The sequence below is a fragment of the Leptonychotes weddellii genome, chromosome 10 (assembly GCF_054177405.1).
Source record: "Leptonychotes weddellii isolate Sample4059 chromosome 10, ASM5417740v2, whole genome shotgun sequence".
In the NCBI taxonomy this organism is placed as follows: Eukaryota; Metazoa; Chordata; class Mammalia; order Carnivora; family Phocidae; genus Leptonychotes; species Leptonychotes weddellii.
Genome location: NC_138378.1, coordinates 22,503,595 through 22,522,496, shown reverse-complemented (window position 1 = coordinate 22,522,496; position 18,902 = coordinate 22,503,595). Strand labels below are relative to the sequence as shown.

General features: G+C 41.0%; 1 protein-coding gene and 1 long non-coding RNA gene across 6 annotated transcripts in view; both read left to right on the top strand.

Moving 5' to 3' along the window:
* CBFA2T2 (CBFA2/RUNX1 partner transcriptional co-repressor 2) overlaps positions 1–18,902 on the top strand; it is a 155,818-nt gene that overhangs the window by 23,008 nt on the left and 113,908 nt on the right. The gene's annotated exons all lie outside the window — the stretch shown is intronic.
* LOC145723810 (uncharacterized) lies at positions 1,214–5,685 on the top strand. Its single transcript, XR_014149114.1, has 2 exons — positions 1,214–5,317; positions 5,535–5,685. It is a non-coding gene; the product is annotated as an uncharacterized LOC145723810 (long non-coding RNA).

Here is an 18,902-nt window from a genome sequence, read left to right as displayed (position 1 = left end):
GTTCAACATTTGCATAAGACCTGCTTTGGGCCAGTCAGGGGACTGAGGAGACAAATTGGGGAGATAATGAAGTAGACTCTTGCTGGAGACAGGACAAACCAAACAGGAAACGAATTTGTATTTGTTTCAGAATTCCAGAGTAATGAAGCTGAATAATGTCAAGTAACTGGTAAATGTAGGCTTACATTAAAATAATGATTAATGAGGGAAAAATTACCATATGCAGTGTACACTTTGATGTGCACCTCAAGCATCTGGGAAATTTGTTAAATGTAGCTCCTGGGATTTTACCTCCCAGAGATTTAAATACTGGAGATTGGGGTAGGGCCCAGGAATCTGCATTTTCCTCAGGCTTCCTAAGTAGTTCTCTTAAAGGTGGTCTAAAAATGACTTTGGGAACGATTGCCTTAGAGGGTGTAAATCTGACAAAAAGACCATCTAAATCTTGATGGAGGAAGCATTACAGGGAAGAAAAACTTATAGGACACTTTGTGGTAAAAGTGATAAATGGAGATATTTAAGAAAGTATTAGGGAGAGAGACTACTTAATCCTGGCTGTGATAGGGAGGAGGGACTGATGTTTGATTTTATTTTTCACCCAAGGGTATGTAACTTGAATCTGATTACTTTTTATATACCATGTAATGCTGTGTTGTCTTTTGGTAACCAACCTCTCATTGTCTGTAGTTTACTGTATTCCTGTGATATCCCTAATTTCTAGTATTTTACACCATTTTCTCCATAAGCCATCAAATACTCTAAAAAGTATAACTTTGCAACATTCAAACTAACTCATGTACTATGGCATGAAATCATGTATCACCTCGTGAGTATTTCTGGGTTTTTTTGCACAGGAACTGATCACTGTTTTTAGTTTACCTATATTGATGAATCTTCTTCAATGGGGAGAAAATTCCTCTGATAGAAGTTGATTTAAGGTCACATGGGGAGAATAAAAAATTTCTCAGTTGTAAAGTTTCTTAAATGTAAAATTTGGAAGAAAGTCTCATTTCTCACATGAGTTTTATTTTTTATTTATTTTATTTATTTTTAATTTTTATTTTTTTCACATTTTAATTTAGCAGTATCCATTCATTCAGCACATTAACTACACTGACATTACCATTCTTTTTTTTTTTTTTCCAAGATTTTATTTATTTATTTGAGAGAGAGAGAATGAGAGACAGAGAGCACAAGAGGGAAGAGGGTCAGAGAGAGAAGCAGACTCCCCGCCGAGCAGGGAGCCCGATGCGGGACTCGATCCCGGGACTCCAGGATCATGACCTGAGCCGAAGGCAGTCGCTTAACCAACTGAGCCACCCAGGCGCCCTGACATTACCATTCTTAAGAAAAAGTACTGGCTGCTGGTGGTTGAGCTTATTTTACTAGGATTATCTTACTATAAATGGTCTAAATTAAGGAATTTTGGAAGTGGTTAATGACAACCAAATTTAATTTAGGATTGTCACACTTTATAACAGTTCTTTGACATTATTATTTATTAATTCCTTTTTTAATTCTTTGACATTATTATTGTAACTTCTTTAACACTGTTGTATTTGTGCTTGGGAATGAAAGGCATATTTAGCATCCTGTAGTTGGCCTTAATCTGGGCAATAAATGAAAATGCTGATGGGGCTTGCCTGATCTGCAGCTAGCATTGTTCTACCAAACTGCATGGAATGGATGTACAGAACCAGGTGTTTTACTTAAGCTGCAGCTGTACCATCTGTGGGAGCAGGTGGACAGATTCTGTGTCATCAGGAAAACACAGCTGGTGAGACTTAGGAGAAGAGCTAATTGATTGCTTTTCCTCAGCTATAGCTCTCCAGTCACATACACCTAAGCACAGGTTTTTGTTTTGTTTTGTTTTTGTTTTTTTAAACTTGCTTATAGGTGTTGACTCTGGTCAGGATAACAACAAAGTGAACAATAAAAAGTGTACATTTTGGCGGTTTGTGTTTTTATTGGATTGGCACTGAGAAGATAATTTAGAGGTTTTTTAAAAAAAACTATTTTATTTATTCATTTATTTTTTTTAAAGATTTTATTTATTTATTTGACAGAGAGAGACACAGCGAGAGAGGGAACACAAGCAGGGGGACTGGGAGAGGGAGAAGCAGGCTTCCCGCCCAGCAGGAGCCCGGTGCGGGGCTCGATCCCAGGACCCCAGGATCATGACCTGAGCTGAAGGCAGACGCTTAACGATTGAGTCACCCAGGCGCCCCTTTATTTATTTTAAGTAATCTCTACACCAAATGTGGGGCTTGAATTCACGACCTCTCAAGTTCAAGAGTCACATGCTCTTCTACCTGAGCCACTAGGTAGGTGCCCTGGGTTTTTAAAACTTAGTCTTTGGGGCACCTGGGTGGCTCAGTTGGTTAAGCGACTGCCTTCGGCTCGGGTCATGTTCCCGGAGTCCTGGGATCGAGTCCCCACATCGGGCTCCCGGCTCAGTGGGGAGCCTGCTTCTCCCTCTGACCCTATCCCCTCTCATGCTGTTTCTCTCTCTCTGTCAAATAAATAAATAAATAAAATCTTTTAAAAAAAAATAAATAAATAAAACTTAGTCTTCATTTTTGACTCCAGTTACTTCAGGATATTTGCAGCTCGTTATATGAACCTCTCTGACAGAGTTCCTTGTAAGGATAAGTATAGTAATGTATATATAGTTTATGGCAGCCTCTTCTCTTTGAAGAGCTGAGAAGTAAGCAAAAGGGCCTTTCATTAGGCAAAAAAGAGCAAATAAAAGTTCATAGATCTCATATACTATAAAGGGAAGAATAAGAGGGAAATATAGACACTAGAGTCATAGATTCTTGGAAGTGAGACCAGAAAGCAGCATGACTTTTATCTCTATTCACAGATGAGAAAACTAATATCTAGGAAAATACCTCTCAGTACTAGGGCTTGGTTCCTTGGAGAATTGGGTTAAAATTCAAACTAAGTTTAATTTTCAAATCCAGTGATGTTTAACAAAGAAATAGCAAAGTGAGTAAGCCAGTTTATATAGGGGAGCAACTGGTTATGTACATAATTTCATCTCATCTGGGTTTACAAACTAAAATGAACTTGTGTTACATTGTTGTTTCAGAAATAGTTATCATACCTTTGGGCTGTGTGCAGGGAAAACTTAAGGTTTAACTTCATATTTATGTACTTCAGTTTAAGAGATCTGTGTGGCTAGCATTTGGGAGGGTTCAAAGAAGATCCCCAATTATGATTAAGAAAAAAGCCAGTTAAGGGGTGCCTGGGTGGTTCATTCCGTTGAGTGTCCAACTCTTGGTTTCGGCTCAGGTCATGATCTCAGGGTTGTAGGATTGAACCCCACAGCCAGCTCCACGCTTAGCACAGAGTCTGCTTGAAATTCTTTATCTCCCTCTGTCCCTCCCCTCCACTCATGCTCTCACTCTCTTTCCCTCTCTGAAATAAATAAGTAAATTTCGGGGCACCTGGGTGGCTCAATTGGTTAAGCGACTGCCTTCGGCTCAGGTCATGATCCTGGAGTCTTGCATCGGGCTTCGTGCTTGGCGGGGAGTCTGCTTCTCCCTCTGACCCTCCCCCCTCCCATACCCTCTCTCTCATTCTCTCTCTCTTAAATAAAATCTTAAAAAAAATAATTAAATCTTAAAAAAGGAAAAAAAAAACAGTTGAAAGGTTCAGGAAGCCATGCCTGATGAACAGAAAGCATAGAGGAATGATGAGCCTTTAAGGTTCATTTGGCAGCAGTCCACTTGTATACTTTTTAGAACTAGACCAGAAGGGGTGGGGCAGGCAGCATCAAATTTATCTTAGCCATGAGGAAAGTAGATTCACATTGTATATTCTGGGAACTAGCAGCATCACCTAGGAGCTTGTTAAAAATGCAGACTCTCAGGGGTGGCTGGTGCTCAGTTGGTAGAGTGTGCAACTCTTGATCTTGGGGTTGTGAATTTGAGCCCCATGTGAGGTGTATATTATTAAAAATAAATAAACTTAAAAGAATTTGAGATGTATTGCGTTAAACCATGGACTTTGTAATGAATTAAGATGACTAATCCTCATTTGCCAAGAGCACATTTTAAAAAAATGGGATGAAGTTTTACATTTTTTTTCAATATTTATATTCTCCTTGAGAAGAAGCAAGTAGTAGAGTGAGAGGATAAAGGGAAATTTTATCAGCCTGAGCAAAAGCAGAGTAACTAAATATGAAGCTGACGAGGTTCCAAGCAAGGAAGGTAAAGTGGAAACCATTATGAAAACTATGGGTTATACCATATGTATAGCTTCCCTTTTCTGAGTGATGACCCCACACCAGCTCATCTTCCTGGCCATGAATTCTAAAATAAATCCATTACATTGGCCTTTAGGAGATTTTGAACAACTGTGGATTATTAGGAATTTTATTTTATTTATTTATTTATTTTTAAAAGATTTTATTTATTTATTTGACAGAGAGACACACAGCAAGAAAGGGAACACAAGCAGGGGGAGTGGGAGAGAGAGAAGCAGGCTTCCCGTGGAGCGGGGAGCCCGATGCAGGGCTCGATCCCAGGGCCCTGGGACTATGACCTGAGCCAAAGGCAGACGCTTAACGACTGAGCCACCCAGGTGCCCCGATTATTAGGAATTTTAAAGAAAATGGAGGAAAAATAAGTGCATGGTGGTTTTCTTATTTCTCCCTCTTACGTGCAAGGTTAAAGTGAAGTTTTATAAAAATTGTAATACAGGGAAGCCAGAGAAAAACATCTGATTGTTTGACTTCATTCACAAATATGATTTATTCACAGAACTCAAATTTTATTGAGTGCCTCCTATGTGCCAGGTACAGTTTTAAGTTTTAGAGACTCTAGAGCAATGATCAAAAGGAACTCCTTGCTCCTGTTGGGTTCAGTCTAGTGAGGAGACAGCTGATTACCAAGCAAACAAATATATATGGTACATGCAGTTGATACTTGGAGAATCTTCTGGATTAAGAGCTAATTTATTTCACTAGTCTCCCCCCGCCCCCCATGTTATTACCTGTCACATTTTGAAGCAGACTTCAGTTATAGGGCCACTAAAATATATATAGGTATTTTTACTTTTTGATTCAGAGAATTAGGTATAACTCAGTGCCTGGCACATAGTTGGCATTTAATAAAAATCAGAATGTTTCCTAATAAACCTCAAGATCTTTTATTAAGAAAATCAAAACTATCCTGCCATGAGTCATACAGGCTGAATTCTTGGTTGGGTAGGATAGAAGGATATGAAACCTAGGTAGACCAGGTGACCTTTACATGACCTTTTAAAGTTCTTTTGTTCTCTTTATTGTGACTTTTGGATCTTTGAAAAGGTTGCTGGGGGGCGCCTGGGTGGCTCAGTCGGTTAAGCGTCTGCCTTCGGCTCAGGTCATGATCCCAGGGTGCTGGGATCGAGCCCCACATCAGGCTCGCTGCTCCGCGGGAAGCCTGCTTCTCCCTCTCCCACTCCCCCTGCTTGTGTTCCCTCTCTCGCTGTCTCTCTCTGTCAAATAAATAAATAAAATCTTTAAAAAAAAAAAAAAAGAAAAGGTTGCTGGAATTCAGAATCTGAGAGTTTGAACAGAGAAGTGGTTCCCTTACTCTGTTGCTTATGTAACCAGCTAGATGGGTATGACTTTAGAATAACTAAGGGGTTTTCAGACTGTGGGTTCTTGAGTGGTAACATTTCTCTCCCTTTGTTGTTCTGGTGGTTTTCTTCTGGAAGTTGCTTAGATGGGCATGCTACAAACTTACAAATGTTCTTATAGTCAAATAAAAGAATTTTGTTACAAGTTAATTTTTTTCTTCATCAAATGTACAGTTACTTTTTAAAGATTTATTTATTTATTTTTTTAATTTATTTTTTTTAAAGATTTTTTTTTATTTATTTATTTGAGAGAGAGAGAATGAGAGACAGAGAGCATGAGAGGGAGGAGGGTCAGAGGGAGAAGCACACCCCCTGCCGAACAGAGAGCCCGATGCGGGACTTGATCCCGGGACTCCAGGATCATGACCTGAGCCAAAGGCAGTCGCTTAACCAACTGAGCCACCCAGGCGCCCAAAGATTTATTTTTTTTAAAAAAAGGATTTTATTTATTTGACAGAGATAGAGAGACAGTGAGAGAGGGAACACAAGCAGGGGGAGTGGGAGAGGGAGAAGCAGGCTTCCCGTGGAGCAGGGAGCCCGATGCGGAGCTCGATCCCAGGACCCTGAGATCATGACCTGAGCCGAAGGCAGACACTTAACAACTGAGCCACCCAGGCGCCCCATTTTTTAAAGATTTATTTGAGAGAGGGAGAGCTGGAGCAGGAGGGGCAGAGGGAGAGGGAGAGAGAAACTCAAGCAGACTCTGTGCTGAGGGTGGATCCTGATAAGAGACTTGATCCCACGACCCTGAGATAACAGGAGCTGAAGCCCAGACACCCGACTGTGCCACCCAGGTGTCCCTCAGTTCATTCTTTGAAAAACCAGAATCAGTCTTAATAGAGAACTTTGAGCTTAGAAGAGGAGGGTTAACTATATGCTTTCTCTGCTATAAATGAGCTGGTTAAGTTACACCCAGGTAAGAGTATGATAAAGTATATATTTTTGGAGGGTATTAATTTGAAAAAGTCCTGTGTATGACTACTGTGCGTGTCAGGAAATAATGTGTAAGATAGGCATTTTTTGGTAAACAGCTTTATTGAGATTTAATTCACATACCATGTTCTTATAAAGTGTACAGTTTAGGGGCGCCTGGGTGGCTCAGATGGTTAAGCGTCTGCCTTCGGCTCAGGTCATGATCCCAGGGTCCTGGGATCGAGTCCCACATCAGGCTCCCTGCTCCTTGGGAGCCTGCTTCTCCCTCTGCCTCTCTCTCTCTCTCTCTGTCTCTCTCTCTGTCTCTCATGAATAAATAAATAAAATCTTTAAAAAAAAAAGTGTACAGTTTAGCGGATTTTAGTATATATGTATGGTTGTGCAACCATCACCACTGTATACCAGAATATTTTCATCATCCCTGAAAGAAACCCCATACCATTAATAATCAGTCCATATCTTCCCCTTTCCCAGCCCCAGGTCTGCTTTCTGTCTCTGGATTTTTCTGTTCTCGACATTTCATATAAAGTGTTAGAAACATTGTTTGACTTGAATTACATTTAAACTCTCCTGAGTTAATTGTCATTATTTAAAATTGGGGGAAAAATACATATGTGGGCTTTTGTGAGTGACTTCTTTCACTTGGCTTTTTTTTTTAAGATTTTATTTATTTATTTGACAGAGAGACACAGCAAGAGAGGGAACATAAGCAGGGGGAGTGGGAGAGGGAGAAGCAGGCTTCCTGTGGAGCAGGGAACCCGATGTGAGGCTCGATCCCAGGATCCTGGGACCACGACCCAAGCCAAAGGCAGACGCTCAACGACTAAACTACCCAGGCGCCCCCACTGGCATGTTTTGAGGTTTTTCCATGTTGTAGCATGACTCAGTACTTCATTCCTGTTTATGGCTAAATAATATTCATTGTATGATACACAATTGATTATCATTATAATCAGAATCCATTTATAGATTCTGGGGTGCCTCAGTGGTTAAGCTCCTGCCTTCGGCTCAGGTCATCATCCCAGGACCCTGGAATCGAGCCCCGATTTGGGCTCCTTGCTCAGCGGGGAGCCTGCTTTTCCCTCTCTCACTGCTGCTCCCCCTGTTTGTACTCTCTCTCTCTGTCAAATAAGTAAGTTAAAAAAAAAAAGAAGAATCAATTTATAGATTCTGTATTTGCAGATTTGCCTACTTGCTAAAATTTATCTGTAATCCCCAAGTCAACATATAGTCGTCATTTGTGGATGTGATCAGAGGAGTGAAAATTTTGAGTCCCCTAACACATTCCCAGCTGAAGCTGAACAGGGTGACACTCTGCCTTTTGCTTCAGCTCTCATATTGTAAACCAGTCTTTTTTATGGTTACTTAGTCCCATATTTTTCACATTTTTGGTCTTTTTGTTGGTGATTTTACTGTTTAAAATGCCCCAGAGTGGGGAGGGGTATGTGCTATGGTGAGCGCTGTGAATTGTGTAAGACTGATGAATCACAGACCTGTACCCCTGAAACAAATAAAAGAAAAAAAAATGTCTCAAAGTGTGGCGCCTAGGTCATTCACTCCTTTAAGCTGCCAACTCTTGATTTTGGCTCAGGTCATGATCTCAGGGTCCTGGGCCCTGCATCAGGCTCCTCACTCAGCGTGGAGTCTGCTTGAGGATTCTCTTTCCCTCTGCCCCTCCCCCCATGCTCTCTCTTTCTCTCTCTGTGTAAAAATAAATAAATAGGGGTGCCTGGGTGGCTCAGTCGTTAAGCGTCTGCCTTCGGCTCAGGTCATGATCCCAGGGTCCTGGGATTGAGCCCCGCATCATGCTCCCTGCTCCGCGGGAAGCCTGCTTCTCCCTCTCCCACTCCCCCTGCTTGTGTTCCCTCTCTCACTATGTCTCTCTCTGTCAAAGAAATAAAATCTTAAAAAAAAAAAAAAATCTTTAAAATAAAATGCCCCCAAGTATAGAGCTAAGTGCTGTCTAGTGTTCCTGGGCGGGGTGGTGGGGGGGGCGGTTGGAGGTGGGGAGAGGATGGGGAAAGGGAAAAAGAATCTTTTTTTTTTTTTAAGAATTTTTTTAACATTTATCTCTGAAACCAATAATACGTTGTATGTTAGTTACTGAACTCAAATATTAAAAAAAAAATTAAAGATTTTATTTACTTGAGAGAGCATGCATGTATGTGCGTGCAAGTGGGGGGAGGGGCAGAGGGAGAGAAACTCAAGCTGACTCTGTGCTGTGTGAGGAGCCCAATGTGGGGCTCTATCTCATGACCTGGGGATCAAGACCTGAGCTGAAATCAAGAGTCCAATGCTTAACCGACTGAGCTACTTGGGCACCCTACCAGAAGCTTTTGTTTGTCTTTTTTTTATTAAGATTTTATTTATTTATTTGACAGAGAACACAAGCAGGGGGAGTGGGGGAGGGAGAAGCAGGCTTCTGCTGAGCAGGGAGCCCGATGCGGGGCTGGATCCCAGGGCCCTGGGACCATGACCTGAGTTGAAGGCAGACGCTAATCGACTGAGCCACCCAGGCGCCCCTTGTTTTTCTTTTTCTTTAAAAAGATTTTATTTATTAGAGAGAGAGAACACAAGCTGGGGGGAGGGGCAGAGGGAGAGAGAGAGAAGCAGACTCCCCACTGAGCAGGAAGTCTGATGCAGGGCTTGAACCCAGGATGCAGAGATTATGACCTGAGTCAAAGGCAGACACTTAACCAACTGAGCCACCCAGGTACCCCCTTACCAGAAAGCTTTTTAATGAAACCAAAACTCTGTTTGATGAATAAATTTATTTTATGGCAGAACTAAAAATGAGTTTTTTCCTTAAAGTATTTAAGTAAACTCTATACCCAGTGTGGGGCTCAAACTCATGACCCAGAGATCAAGAGTCACATGTTCCTCTGACTGAGCCAGCCAGGCACCCCTAAAAAAAGTTTTAAATTGTCAAAGTCCCAATTCAGAATTATAAATTAGCTTCTTTTTTCTTTAAGTTTTATTTATTTAATTTCTGCACCCAACGTGGGGCTCAGTCACAACCCCAAGATGGAGTCACATGTTCCTCTGATTGAGCCAGGCAGGTGCCCCATAAATTAGCTTCTTATAGGATACTGATATATTATTGTGGGTACTCCTACCTTTTTTCAGTAAGGCCAAATAAAAATTCCAAATTGATTTTAATAAAGGAAGTGTGTGTGTAAGGCCTATTTCCTTGGGGGGAGGACTGTTCTCTGAATACCACTTTGAGAGGAGTATATCCCAATCTGCTGCTTTGTGGTCAGAAGGCCTTGAAAGTTCTAGTTCTGCATTTTACTCATCTGGCTTGCTTTGCAATATTAGGGTAAGAGTTGGGCCACAAAGTCACATAGTCAGGTGAGTGCAAGTGTGCATTTGAATGATCGTCTAAGCAGATTTCCACACCTGTCATTATCTGAGTGTGTTATCATTGCAGTGTTTCCTAATTTTACAGATAAATTGGCAGTACACTGCTTTTGTTCAAGTCCTCAGCTACATTACAAGATTTTTTTGCGTTAGCTCTCTGTTATATATTTGGTAAAGTTTGCTAAATCCAGAAGCCTTACTAAAAATTATTCTCCTCAACCTCCTGGGTACAATTATTATACACCATTTATTTATTTATTTATTTATTTATTTATTTATTTATTTATTTATTTATTTTCCTTAAGATTCCATTCATTTACCTGACAGAGAAAGACACAGCGAGAGAGGGAACACAAACGGGGAGTGGGAGAGGGAGAAGCAGACTCCCTGCCGAGCAGGGAGCCCGATGCGGGACTCGATCCCGAGACTCCAGGATCATGACCTGAGCCGAAGGCAGTCGCTTAATCAACTGAGCCACCCAGGCGCCCTACACCGTTTAATTTGTATATATTTTATAATAAGTATTTATTTTCTGGTTATTTATTTTTTTAAAGGTTTTTATTTATTTAAGTAATCTCTACACCCATTGTGGGGCTCAAACTCATGACTCCGAGATCAAGAGTTACGTGCTCTACCTACTGAGCCAGCCCCAGAATATATTCATTTGTCATGAAAAGGCAGAGAGGAGTTCGGTGTAAGACAAGTTTTCCAGTTCTTAAGAAACTTGATAGCTTGTGAGAGGTGTATGGACTGTGCATTCAAGTAACTGTGAGATAAATTAAGGTGAGGACATATGAATGGAGTAAAGGAGATGATCAGTTAAGGTTGTATGTGGAAAATGTCATCTGAACCAGGCCTTGAAGGATAACTTTAAAATTGATGTAAAGAAGAGCAGATCATGACTGGAATCCTGACTTTTTTGTTCGGCTTTATTTGGTTGGCTACCTTTCTATCCTTGAATCAGAGGCTGAGGCCTTTATCAACCTTTGACTCAAGTGGAAGTTATACTTCTCCCCCCAGTTCTTGGATCTGGAATCAAGGATATGAGTTATAAGTGGTCTCTTAAGCTACTCTACACCTTTTTACCAGAGTGTATATATGATTATGTTTGACCTTTAATATGTCAATCTTTGGGGGGCAAGAATTAAGCCTATCTGCCGAAGAACCGACTTAATTGTTCCACCCAATTCCATGTCCTGGGCTCATGGTGCCACCAGTTGGCTGGTGTGAGGAGGTGTTGTAACCTTTTCTTTTCCGCACTGGGAGTTTGTACTGCCTACAGCTAAGTTCTTTTCTTTTCTTTTTTTTTTTTTTGCTAAGTTATTTTCATGTAATGACATTTCTTGTTCTTTTTAATAACCTTCTATTCCTCTTTCAACCCTAGTGTAACTACTGTAGGGGATCTTCCCATTTCTTTCCCCTTTACTTTGTTCTCTCTGTGAGTAGTGGGGAAAAAAAAAGGGGGGGGCATAAGATTATTCCTAGTATCTTTGTATGAAGAAAGAAGAAAGCAGTAATGCTTTTAACAAGTTTTTTTATTTTTTTTTTAATGAAAAGAGTCAGATGTTACTTAGGCCACTGTGTAGGTATAGAGGAGAATGTTAGCAAAGACTCAGAGGTGGAGAGGTGGGAAAGCACAAGATAGTTTACAAAATGGCAAATGCTCTCATTTAGGCCAGAATGTATCTCACATACTGTTACTGTATATCCCCCTCATCTTGTGTCTGGGGTTTTTGATAGTGCATTTTTGTTTTATTATTGCCCCACTAGAAAAAATCCTGATCTGTTGCGATTCCGCATTTGAAACTGCTTCCTTTTGGATTCCATATCCTTAGCTCTTCCTAATAATTTCTGTGGTTACACTTGATCTGATCTGTTCCTGTGCTAAATGAAAGCTCACAATCACAAAACTGTGTAGGCATAAATGAGAGGCATATGGGAGTGGTATAAAAGGAAATCTAGGAGTCTTCATATGCCTGGGTGGGCGAGCTAAACTAATAGCTCCCAGCAGTTCTTCTGAATCAGACATTGTGGAGCCAAGAGTCTAGCATTTGGAATTCCACTGCTTGTGCAAAGGGTCTGTCTTTTATCCTCCAAACCACCATTTGTTAAATGGCTAATGACCCAGTGGACCTGTTGACAACAAAAGGGGGAGGCTGGCAAAGATCAAGTTTAAAGGAAAAAGGAAAGAAAAGTTCAAAGGTAGGAAAGTGAGAACAAAAAGAGTTTGATCATATCTTCATCTACCTTTTATTATTTTTTTAACAATTTCTGTGGAGAATTTTGAATATCCACAAAGTAGACAGAATAATGTTATGAACCCCTGGGTACCCATCCTCTTATACCCAGTAAGCTAAAGTTTCCACACTTAATCAAGGGAAACCAGAACTCTGGTGAGCCTTGGGTTTGCTCTTGGCCTCTTTAGGTCTCGTCACCTTTGGTTTTATGCCATCAAACTCTTCTTCTTCTTTTTTTTTTTTTGATTTTATTTATTAGAGCACGCAGGAGTGGAGTTTGGGGGGCGGGGGCGGGGAGAGGGGCAAAGGGAGAGGGAAAGCAAACTCCCTGCTGAGCGGGGCTCTATCCCAGGACCCTGAGATCATGACCTGAGCTGAAGGCAGATGCTTAACCTACTGAGCCACCCACATGCCCCCAAACTCTTCTTTGTTTTAGCACCTAATACATACAGAACACTGTGTTTAGGGTTTGTGATGAATAGGACATCTATTAACCTCTAATAGCTTAAGGAACCTAAGTGCTTTTGTTCAAGGGGCAGAAAAGTGTAATTCTGTCAGGGGAGCACAGTGAGGGAGGGGACTTAGGAAGCCTTTACTGAGAAGGTGGCATTTGTAGGGCAAGGGGGTAGGGCCTGGATCCCTGATTCAGACAGCAGTATAAGTGGTCTATTAGCTCTTTTCACTGGGCTGTTTATTTAGAACATGACATTTTTGTCACATTTAATGACACAAGAATACTTCAGATAAACTTTTTCTCCTTCCTTTAAGCAATTTAGAAATATAAGTTAGTTTCAGTATTTTCTGCTAAACGATGTGTCTCCTTGAAATGCTTATTATCAAGATGAATTATACAAGGTGTGTAAGACTCTTTAGAGAAATACCATTTCAAAGCAAGCTGAGCCAAGTTTGATTGTCTGGACAGGACCCACGAGAGAATATGGGCTTTGTCTTGATCTCTTGTTTCAGTTGTATTTATCAGTGAAATAAGCCAGGAGAGCAATCTGACTTTTGCATTTTAAAAAGCTGACTGGCCAAGGGGAATGCACCGTAAATAGTGTGTTATAGATTAACGAGGTATTGAGCTAACCTGGCACCTTTCTCTGACTTGTGCTCTGTCCTCTGCTCTTTCTCAAGGAATGATTCCTCTTTGTGTTTCAGAGCTGTTTCTCACTGCCTACAGATGATGTTTGGCTTGTTTAACTATCTTACATCCAGCGGTTTCACACTACATGGACTCCTCAGGGATCTCTCCACTCCCTCCTGGACAAACAGTGCTTCTTCCTGACTCTTCTTAACCATTATCACTTTTTTCCCTTCTCTATTCCTTGTTTTGTTCTTTCACTTTTTAAGAAATTGAAATATAATGGAAAACCAGTATACTTTATATGTTTAAAATGCACAGTTTGATAAGTTTTGACATGGATGCACCTGTGAACCATCACCACAATCAAGATAGTGAACTGTCAGTCACTCCCAAGTTTCCTCATGCCCTTTTGTAATCCCTCCCTCTTACAATGCTACCCTGTACCGTCTCTAAATGCTGATCTCCTTTTATTTTTTCATTATTTATTTATTTATTTGACACACACAGGGAGAGAGAGAGAGCACAAGCAGGGGGAGCGGCAGGCAGAGGGAGAGGGAGAAGCAGGTTCCCTGCTGAGAAAGGAGCCCAAGGCGGGGCTTGATCCCAGGACCCTGGGATCATAACCCAAGCTGAAGGCAGATTCATTCTTTCTTTCTTTAAGATTTATTTATTTATTTATTTTATTTAATATATAATGTATTATTTGTTTCAGGGGTACAGGTCTGTGATTCATCAGTCTTACACAATTCACAGCGCTCACCATAGCACATACCCTCCCCAATGTCCATCACCTAGCCACCCCATCCCTCCCACCCCCCTCCTCCGTTCCAGCAACCCTAATTTTGTTGCCTGAGATAAGAGACTCTTAGGGTTTGTCTCCCTCTCTGGTTTCATCTTGTTTCATTTTTCCCTCCCTTCCCCTGTGATCCTCTGCCTTGTTTCTCAAATTCCTCATATCAGTGAGATCATATGATAATTGTCTTTCTCTGATTGATTTATTTCTCTTAGCATAACACCCTCTTGTTCCATCCATGTTGTTGCAAATGGCAAGATTTCATTTTCTGATGGCTGCATAATATTCCATTGTATATAATGTATATACTATATATACTATATATTGTATATATATACCACATCTTCTTTATCCATTCATCTGATGATGGACATCTAGGCTCTTTCCATAGTTTGGCTGTTGTGGACATTGCCTCTGTAAACATTGGGGTGCAGCCCCTTCGTTGGATCACTACATTTGTATCTTTTGGTTGAATACCCAGTAGTGCAATTGCTGGGTCATAGGGTAGTTCTATTTTCAACTTTTTGAGGGACCTCCATACAGAACCCGCTTGCATTCCCACCAACAGTGTAGGAGGGTTCCCTGTCCTCCACATCCTCGCCAACATTTGTCATTTCCTGACTTACTAATTTTAGCCATTCTGACTGGTGTGCGGTGGTATCTCATTGTGGTTTTGATTTGTATTTTCCTGATGCCGAGTGATGTTGAGCACTTTTTCATGTGTTTTTTGGCCATTTGGATGATGTCTTCTTTGCAGAAATGTCTGTTTATGTCTTCTGCCCATTTCCTTCTTTTTTTTTTTAATACTTATTTGTCAGAGAGAGAGAGAGAGAGTACAAGCAGGGGGAGTGGCAGGCAGGGGGAGAAGCAGGCTCCCCGCTGAGAAAGGAGCCTGGGATCATGACCTGAGCTGAAGGCAGTTGCTTAACCCACTAAGCCACCCAGGTGTCCCGTCTTTTGCCCATTTCTTGATTGGATTATTTGTTCCTTGGGTGTTGAGTTTGATAAGTTCTTTATAGATGTTGGAGACTAGCCCCTGAAGGCAGATTCTTAACCAACTGAGCCACCGAGGTGCCCCAACACTGATCTCCTTTTAGTTGCTATAGATTACTTTGCATTTTCTAGAATTTTATATATACATATTTTATATTTTGTACAAATAAAGTCATACTGACTGTATTTCCTCCTTCACTGTCTTCCTTTCTTCTTTCTGGGTTCTTTCAGCATAACTATTTTAAGATGTTGTATGTATTAGTTGTTCATTTTGTCTTATTGTTGTATTTCCATTGTTTGGATATATTACATTTGTTTAGTTTTTATTCACCTGTTGATAGATGCTTAAATTGTTTCCAGTAAATACATAGGAGTGGCATGGCTGGATCATTTGATAGATGCAGAATTATTTCAGAAATTGCCAAACTATTTTCCCAAAATATTTTCAAGTGCTTATTTTGATCTCAGTTTTCTTTTTTTTTTTTTTAAAAGATTTTATTTATTTATTTGACAGAGAGAGAGATAACGAGAGCAGTAACACAAGCAGGGGCAATGGGAGAGGGAGAAGCAGGCTTCTTGCCGAGCAGGGAGCCCGATGTGGGACTCGATCCCAGGACCCTGGGATCATGACCTGAGCCGAAGGCGGACGCTTAACGACTGAGCCACCCAGGCGCCCTTTATCTCAGTTTTCAAAAGCATTGAATCCTTGGGGTAGAATTGGCATCTTAACAATATTGAATCTTCCCATCTTTGAACTTAAGATGTCTCTCCATTTGCTTAGGTCTTCACTACTTTTTCCTAGCAAAGTTTTGGAGTACAGGTCTTATACATCTTTGTCAAATTTCTCTCTTAATTTTGTTTTTTTTTAAGATTTTATTTATTTGTCAGAGAGAGAACACAAGCAGGGGGAGTGGCAGGCAGAGGGAGAAGCAGGCTCCCCGCCGAGCAAGGAGCCTGGGATCATGACCTGGGCTGAAGGCAGACGTTTAATTGACTGAGCCACCCAGGTGTCCCTCTCTTAATTTTTGATACCACTGTAGTTTTTGTTTTTAATTTCAACTTTTGTTTGCTCATTGCTAATATGCAGGAATGAAGTTTTTTTTTAAAGGTTTTTTTTTTTTAATGTTTTATTTATTCATGAGGGTCAGAGAGAGAGAGAGGCAGAGGCAGACGGAGAAGCAGGCTCCCCGCCTAGCAGGGAGCCCAATGCTGCACTCGATCCCAGGACCCTGGGATCATGACCCGAGCCGAAGGCCGATGCTCAACCATCTGAGCCACCCAGGTGCCCCTACAGGTTTTTTTTTTTTTTTTAATACAGTTGTTTTTTGTATATTGATCTTATATCCTGCAACTTGGCTAAATTCACTGAAATAGCTTTTTTGTAGCTCCCATTGGATTATCTACACTGTAAGTAAGGACAGTTTTACTTCCTTCTAATTTTCACTTTTTTTTTTTTTAGATTTTATTTATTTAGTTGACAGAGAGACAGCGAGAGAGGGAACACAAGGAGGGGGAATGGGAGAGGGAGAAGCAGGTTTCCTGCTGAGCAGGGACCCCGATTCAGGGCTCAATCTTAGGACTCTGGGATCATGACCTGAGCCAAAGACAGATGCTTAATGACTGAGCCACCCAGGTGCCCCGATTCTGTCGTTTTCCATGCTTTCTTGTTATCTTCTTTGTCCTAGGCATTATCATATATCATATCTTTTTTGTTGTTTGCTTTTAATCAATTAATGGCAAAGTCTTTCTAATACCAGACATTCTTCTCTCATATCTCTCTAACTAGCAGCTGTGGAAAGTTGCCTTCAGAAAACACTGCTTGCATTCTGTTCAAGGCCATATCATAGTTCCCAGGTGTCATGAAGTCCTAACATATTTATCCCTCTGCACTGGGATCTTTCCCTTCCTGCCGATAATTGACATCTGTGTTCACCACTCCCACTTAATTCCTGTCTTCTCCCCATTCAAAAAACATAAGGTGGGGGATGAGCATCAGAGTTGAGATTGAGAGATTGGGTTTGAATTCCTGTTTTGCCACTTAATATTCATGTAATCTTGGGGGCACCTGGGTGGCTTAGTCGTTAAGCGCCTGCCTTCGGCTCAGGTCATGATCCCAGGGTCCTGGGATCGAGCCCCGCATCGGGCTCCCTGCTCAGCGGGAAGCCTGCTTCTCCCTCTCCCACTCCCCCTGCTTGTGTTCCCTCTCACTGTGTCTTTCTCTGTCAAATAAATAAAATCTTAAACAAGAAATATTCTTGTAATCTTGGGCAAAGTCTTTAACTTCTGGTTACTCAGTGCTCATCTGTAGGATGAGAGTAACAGGAGAGAAATTCCTCACAATATGTTGTGAGGGTTAAAAGAAAACATAGTAATCCTAGCCATGTGCCTGGAATACAGTGAGAGTAGTCAGTAAATATTTAGACTGGCACTATGCAAACACTGAGTGAATGAGTGAATGCTTGCTTATCTTATTTCTATACTGTCATTTAAGCTGTTACTCCGTCTCGATGTACACTCTTTGCTTTTCAGGTCTTCTTTTCTTTTCTTTTTTTTTTTAAGATTTTATTTATTTATTTGTCAGAGAGAGAAAGCACAAGCAGGTAGAGCACCAGGCAGATGGAGAAGGAGGCTCCCTGCTGAGCATGGAGCCCGATGTAGGACTTGATCCCAGGACCCTGAGATCAGACACTTTTAGCCGACTGAGCCACCCAGGCATCTTCTTAATCCTTACTAATATTTCAGGATCAGTGGAGTCTACTTCAGTTTCTCATTTCCCTGCATTCTTTTCTTCTTCTTCTGCATTCTTTACATCCCTGTTGAGGTGATATCTTACTAAACTTAAGGATTGGGACTTCTTGAACATCTTTGTATTCATCAAAAAGCCTAATGCAGATATGTCATAGGTAACTATTAATATAATTAGTTGATTCTACAGTTAATTTACAAGCAGTGCAACAGAATACTTTGTAAAGTTTGTTGGATTTTTTTGGATGAGATTAAAATTTTAGGGACAAATAAATTGAATTTTACATGATATAATGGAAATTTCTATCTGATTAAATGTAGCTTTAGGGGCACCTGAGCCACCCAGGCGCCCCTGTTCAGTACTTCTTTAAGGGTACACGTACACACACACACACATGCAGATATACATATATACCTGTATATATATACAGGTTAAAAATGGTAATCTGATTACTATACATGGAGAAACAGCCCTTATAACATGGTATTTGAAAAATAGCAAAAAAAAAAAAAGAAAAAAGAAAGGGGCGCCTAGATGGCTCAGTTGTTAAGCGTCTGCCTTTGGCTCAGGTCATGATCCCAGGGTCCTGGGATCAAGCCCCACATCCAGCTCCCTGCTTGGTGGGAAGCCTGCTTCTCCCTCTCCCACTCCCCCTGCTTGTGTTCCCTCTCTCGCTCTCTCTGTCAAATAAATAAATAAAATCTTTAAAAAAAAAAAAACTGAAGACTTTTCAAGTTCCATTAAGAAGTACTATGGTAAAAAAAAAAAAAAAAGAAGTACTATGGTAAGGCCATGCTTATTAGAAAGATTTACTAGGTTATTTATTTATTTTTTTTTAAAGATTTTATTTATTTATTCATGAGAGACAGAGAGAGAGAGGCAGAGGGAGAAGCTGGCCTCCTGCAGAGCAGGGAGCCCGATGCGGGGCTCGATCCCAGGACCCTGGGATCATGACCTGAGCCGAAGGCAAACGCTTAACCATCTGAGCCACCCAGGCGCCCTTTACTAGGTTATTTAGCATTATAAAATAATGGGCTTTAAAACCAGAAGATGAGGGCACCTGGGTGGCTCAGTTGGTTAAGCGACTGCCTTCGGCCCAGGTCATGATCCTGGAGTCCCTGGATC